The sequence below is a fragment of the Terrapene carolina genome, unplaced genomic scaffold, assembly GCF_002925995.2.
Source record: "Terrapene carolina triunguis isolate 2854851 unplaced genomic scaffold, T_m_triunguis-2.0 Scaffold84, whole genome shotgun sequence".
Lineage (NCBI taxonomy): Eukaryota > Metazoa > Chordata > Testudines > Emydidae > Terrapene > Terrapene triunguis.
In genome coordinates this window covers 10,847,783-10,853,473 of record NW_020664435.1, presented here as the reverse complement: position 1 = coordinate 10,853,473, position 5,691 = coordinate 10,847,783, and positions in this window count along the sequence as shown.

Below are 5,691 nucleotides of genomic sequence, written 5' to 3'. Positions count from 1 at the left end.
TCTGGCAACAAATATTTTTCTTTCCAAAACACTTCTCTTATCCTGCAGTCTTTGGACAGCCTAAGAGCCGTGCCTTGTGCCAGTGTTACTGAAGCACGATGCCCTTCATTTTTTCAAACAGGGTTTGAGTGTATTCCAGTGTTACATGCACAAATCTGATTTATGGCTTAGTTAACTGAGTGCACATGTTTTCATCAGACTTGACTTCAAACAGGTGTACAGATTGCCTGCCAAACATATTGGTGGGTTCATCACCAGTTTTGCCTATCATCACATGAAAACTCCTCCTGTTCCAGAAGATGCTTGAACCTAGAGTGAGTGGAGAGCCAATGGAATTGAACCACTGACTTCAGGTGGCTTAATGTCAGGTTGTTTTTTCTTCTGCAGCTCAATAAAGGATTTGGTTGTTGACTGGCAATCCTGTTCCAACATAGGGTAACAATCTCTGGGTTTCTAAGACCACTCTCCCTCTCTCTCATTTGATCAGTTCTGACACTTAAAATATACTGTGTTTTCTGAAAGATTTATATCAGTATGAAAGCAAGACAGTGGCTCCAACTGGAAATTCCACTGAAAGTAGTCATCTATCCCAAAATGGAAGAAATGTTTAAAGTGCAACATTTGGGGTGGGGATGTTGAGGGCATTGATTCGGAGTGGTAGGTGACTGGATGGATGTAGAAGGGCAGGAATCTAGGAGAGGGTATGAGAGTTTCTGGCAGGGGCAAAAGACTTGGAGGAACTTATCCTGAAGGTAGAGGACTGTGGGGCACAGAGGAATGGCATAAAACTGTGTTGTCTGGTCTCAGAATGGAAAGGATCTCTGAGAGGCAGGAAGAGAAGATGGATGGAGGCAGGAACAGGAGACTAGAGCTTGGATGAAGGGGACTTAGTACTACCTTTGGGGCCTCCTGATTCTGGACTGCTCCAGGGACTGAAATAGCTCCTGGTGTAGCATAGAGTGTCTGCACTGTAATGTAAGCCCAGGGTACACAGGACTTGAGTCCGCAGACTCAGTATTTGTAAGCCTGGGCTTGAGCATCCACACTGAATAATGACATTAGGTTTAGAATTTCTGGACCCATGCCTCACACCTGTGCTCACATGTCCACACCGCACTACGTAGACCTGAGTCACAAGCTTCCGAGCACCCTCGCCAGCTCTAGCCCTTTGTTCATGGTGCACTCTGGGAAAACTTGACTGTCCATCCTTTAGCACTTTACAAGAAGTTGTCTCAGTCTGCCAGCATTTCCAGCTGAGCCATGTTTGGGGCCTGCATGCTGCTGCCAGATGGAGTAAGCAACATGGATAAGGCACCTTTTTGAAGAACTTGTCCTGGTTGGGCTTTCACGCTTATTTCAGGAAATGGGCAGAGCATCCATGAGATACTAGTGGATGTTTTTGTGGCATTTTCTGTCCTACTGAAGGCACCTCTCAGAGGAGGAGGAAGAGGAGGACAATGCAGACATGGCAGGCTGATGCTACTCATGAATCTCCCTATAGCCACTTATGTCCCCTGTCTAGCCTAGTGCTTCTGGAGCAGGGCCACAAGAACAAACTGGTGGGACCACAACCTCATGCAGACCTGGGATGAGCAGCTGTGGCTACAGAACTTTCACATGAAGAAAGCTAGATTTCTGGAGCTTTGTGAGCAGCTTGCCCTGGCCCACCAGTGTGTCAACACACAGATGAGGTTGGCCATGCCAGGCCAGAATTGGGTTGCTAGAACCATCTGGAAGCTGGCTACTCCTGACAGCTTACAGGTCCATTGCTAACCAGTTTGGTATTGGAAAGTCGACTGTTGTGACAGTGGCAGCAGAGGTTCCTGAGACAATCAGGAGTGATTTTATCCAAATATGGTGGGGATAAACAACAGCCCTGAAGTGATTGCTGGTTTTGAGAGACTGGGGTTTCCAAACTGTGCCGGAGCCATTGATAGGACTCATGTGGCTATAGTTTGCCCTCCTCCAGGACACAAGAGTTCATAAATGGCAAGGTCACTACTCCATAGTTATACCAGTGCTTGTGGATCACAGAGTCCCATTTATGGATGCCAATGTCGGCTGCAATGGAAAAGTTCATAATGCCAGGGTTTTCCACTGATTGGGAGTCTACTTTCATGGAGAGCTCTGGCCCTATTCCCACCAAATGAGATTGTCATAAATGGAATAACTATCCTCAGTGTTGTTCTAGGAGATGATCCCATGATCCCTTTGTGCCTTGGCTTATGAAACCATATCCTGATCTCAGAGGCCCTGGCAAAAGAAGGCTCAATTACACTAGTAGGTGTAGAATGGTGGTTGAATGTGCATTTGACAGATTGAAATCCCACTGGCGCTGTTTACAGAACTGTTTGGAGTCCAGTGTCATCAATAGCATCCACAGGATTGTGGTTTGCTATGTTCTTTGGAATCTCTGATTCCAAAGGTGGGTCATTGGCCCTTGAGTGGCCCCATGACAATAATGGATGGCTGAACTGGTACAGTCAGCCAGTAAGTGTAACTGTCATAGCTAGAGCAAAATGTAGGTGAGCAACAGACATCTGGAATAATTTGTGCGCCTGTATTATGGACTTGCATGGTGCAAGGGAAGAGAGAGAAAGGGAGGTTTATTACTGTAAAAGTTGCTGTACAAATACATGTATGCTACAAATGGCATGTGTGTGTGGTTGTCATGAATTGTGAATGAGATGACTGCTTATACAATGGGTGGGGGAGAGTAGTGTGACATGAACTGTGGCTTTTCATTATGAATTGATCTGAATAGATAGATTGTGTTTGGATGCAACTTCCCAGTCGTACCTTATCATGGCTTTACCTTTATTCTTTAAACTACATATTATATGAAGTGATGGTAATATACTTCCTTAATGAAATAAAATCTTTATTTGTGAACATGGCTGTACAAATAAATAAAGAATTGTCAGGCAGGCCAGTTGCCATCAGACCACCAAAAGCAGTAATAAAATAAAGTGCATAACACAAACATTAAACAGTGAAATCAGTGCAAAAAAATTCCCTACATTTGCATGTCCCCGGCATCCCTGTTTCCGTGCTCTTTCTAGCACATTTAGCACACTGGTGCCACTGCAGGGAGGTGGAGGACTGCAGGGAGTACATTTAACCTGTTGAACTAGTGTTCAGTTCCAGTTGCATGGACCACCTAACTGTGCTATTGTCTAATGCGTTTCTGGTCAGCAGGACATGGTACTTTGGATGGGACTCGGTATGTGGTGCAGCAACCTGAACTCTTGTTGCCATTAGTGCAAGCCGCCTCTCACACAGGTCCTTCTGCTGCACTCTATCTTCCTCCCTCAAGCAACATTCCTGCTTCAGAAATTGCAATGCAAGTCTCTCCTCATATGCTGCAATTCTCTCCTGGTGCTCTAAAACGTGTCTGTGCCTTTCCATTTGCCATGAATCCTTTCCCCTTTGGTATTGTACATGTTTGTAGGTCCTGTCCAGGCTGTCCACTGTAAGTTGGTCACAGCCATGCTTCCTCTTTGATGCTCCATGACAATTCTAAATCCCAGGATTCTGCTGGACTGTAGCTAGCCTGCAAAAGAGCAAGGGCCTCTGGTGGTGGAAGGTCCTGAAAGCAGACATCAAACAGTGCATTATTGTCTCAGTATTTCAAAAAACCATCAGCACATCTTCAGAAAAAAGTGCCTGTGGAATCTCAAGGCCAAAACATGAGACTTTGTAAAACTCTGCTTCAGCACTTTCCCAGAGGAGCACTTCAGTTCCCAGAAGCTCCATGGACAAAAGTGAATTAAGCAGAGTGAAAAGACTTCACGCGCAATGGTAAGGTGAAATTTACAAATGCTAGACATGCAAAAATGGGAGCCCCTCATAGACAAGGGGTAGGGGTTCTGTGCTGCGCTTTACTGACTAAGGTTTCTCAATCTTTTCAGGCATTCCACATTCTGGAGGTCAGATCAATCTTGGAGGTTCCTGAATGGCAAAAGACCTTCTAGTCCAAGCTAGCCATGGTAAGCCAGCTTTGTAGGTCAAGAAGTTTTCAAGCTTATGATGACTGAGCAACACACCTACTGGCTGAGTGGGCTGATGGTCTACAGAGAGAGAGGCCTTAAAAATACGCCCTTCTCTGAAATGTGACTACTCGTCTGGAGCTATCAGCATCTAGGATTGGGTCAAAATGCAAGGGGGAATCAAAAGAATATTGCATTAACGTTCACATGGATTACTGCCTCCCTATGGCTTACAAAACAGACTGTGCTGCCTACATCTACCTAAGGATTACACACAAACACACTCCATAATATAGACTTGCAAAGAACTGCATAGCCAGCATCCTCTCCTCTCCCTCTATTCCTCCCTCTCCCCCCAGCTTGTAATAAAAATTGCATTGGGTCATAAGCCAAAAATTCCTCCCATTCATGTATTATTAACAACACACATGGAGCCAAACATGTAATCAGTTTCTAAGTATTTCTGCTTCTGTTTCTGCTGCTGGTTCTGTGGCGGGCTGCTCTTCCAGGGTGGGGTCACCCAGGATGTGCTGCAGCTGCTCCTATGGCAAAATTTCCTCTGGGACAGGTGTGAGCACCAGAGTCATTTTGGCAGCCTGATCCGGTGCCTATTGGCTCCCCTCTGGTGCTATACTAGATTCGGGGGTCAGATGGTCGCCATCCTGACTGACCAGGCTGTCATGAACTGCTAGGGGCTCAGTGCTTGGCACAGTACCCAGCACCCAGTCAAATGCCTTGTAAAAGAGACAGGATGATAGGGAGTTCCCATCCATGGCATTCCAATGGTCACTCTTGAGCTGCTTAATCCACTCCCTGTGCTTGTCCTAATGCTGCCAGCTTGTCCGCTAGTTCTTTGTACATGTTTTTTCTAGTACTCTTACTAATGTCAAACATCTTACTTGCCTCGCACCAGAGATTTGCCAGAATCTGACTGTGCCCCCCTAATCAAATATCTGCGTGGTTGGCAAAGGACTTCTTTTTGTCAATGTCCATGGGACTAATGCAGGAGACAATTTACTCTGTGTGCAGAACAGTGGTCAGAATAAAAAGGAAGGGTTAAAGGTAGAGCAGCTGTACTTGACTCAGGGTGGTTGCTTCCATTTCCTGGGAGTTGATTTGCCATTCTTGGGATAGGATCACTAGGCCATGGGACTGTGAGAGAGCATTGACGGTCTCTTGGGAGCCAGGCGCAAGCTGCATCAACATGATGCATTTTGGCCCTGAGTCCCAGTGGGATTCAGACTCTGACTCTCACCCCCCAGATGGGCCTTAGGGCCTGGATCCTGAGGACTTACTGGTCCAAATGAAACACCTTTTTTGTGTAAACAGAAGGGGTTTTGGGCTTGAGCCTGAGTCTGAGCTTGAGCCTGGGTTTACACTGCAGTGTAGACATACCCTTAGATAGCTCTGGTGGCCTAAGTTATGGCAGCCTCTCCAAGCTGCCTATGGGGAGCAGCACTGCACAGAATCTCTTCAGCACTGTGTGCTGTGGCCCCAACCCTGGCAAGTCCCCTATGCCAAGGCTTTTCAAGGGGCTTGGGAGGCAGATTTAAAGCGCTGTCTGCAATGTTTGCACCAGAGAAATCGCCCACCCCCCCTTGATGCACACAGGGCTTTTAGGGACCCTTTAAAGCACTCCAGCACTTTTATGTGGCATAAACAGGCTGGAGCAGAGTCAAGGACCATAGAATTGAATATAGGT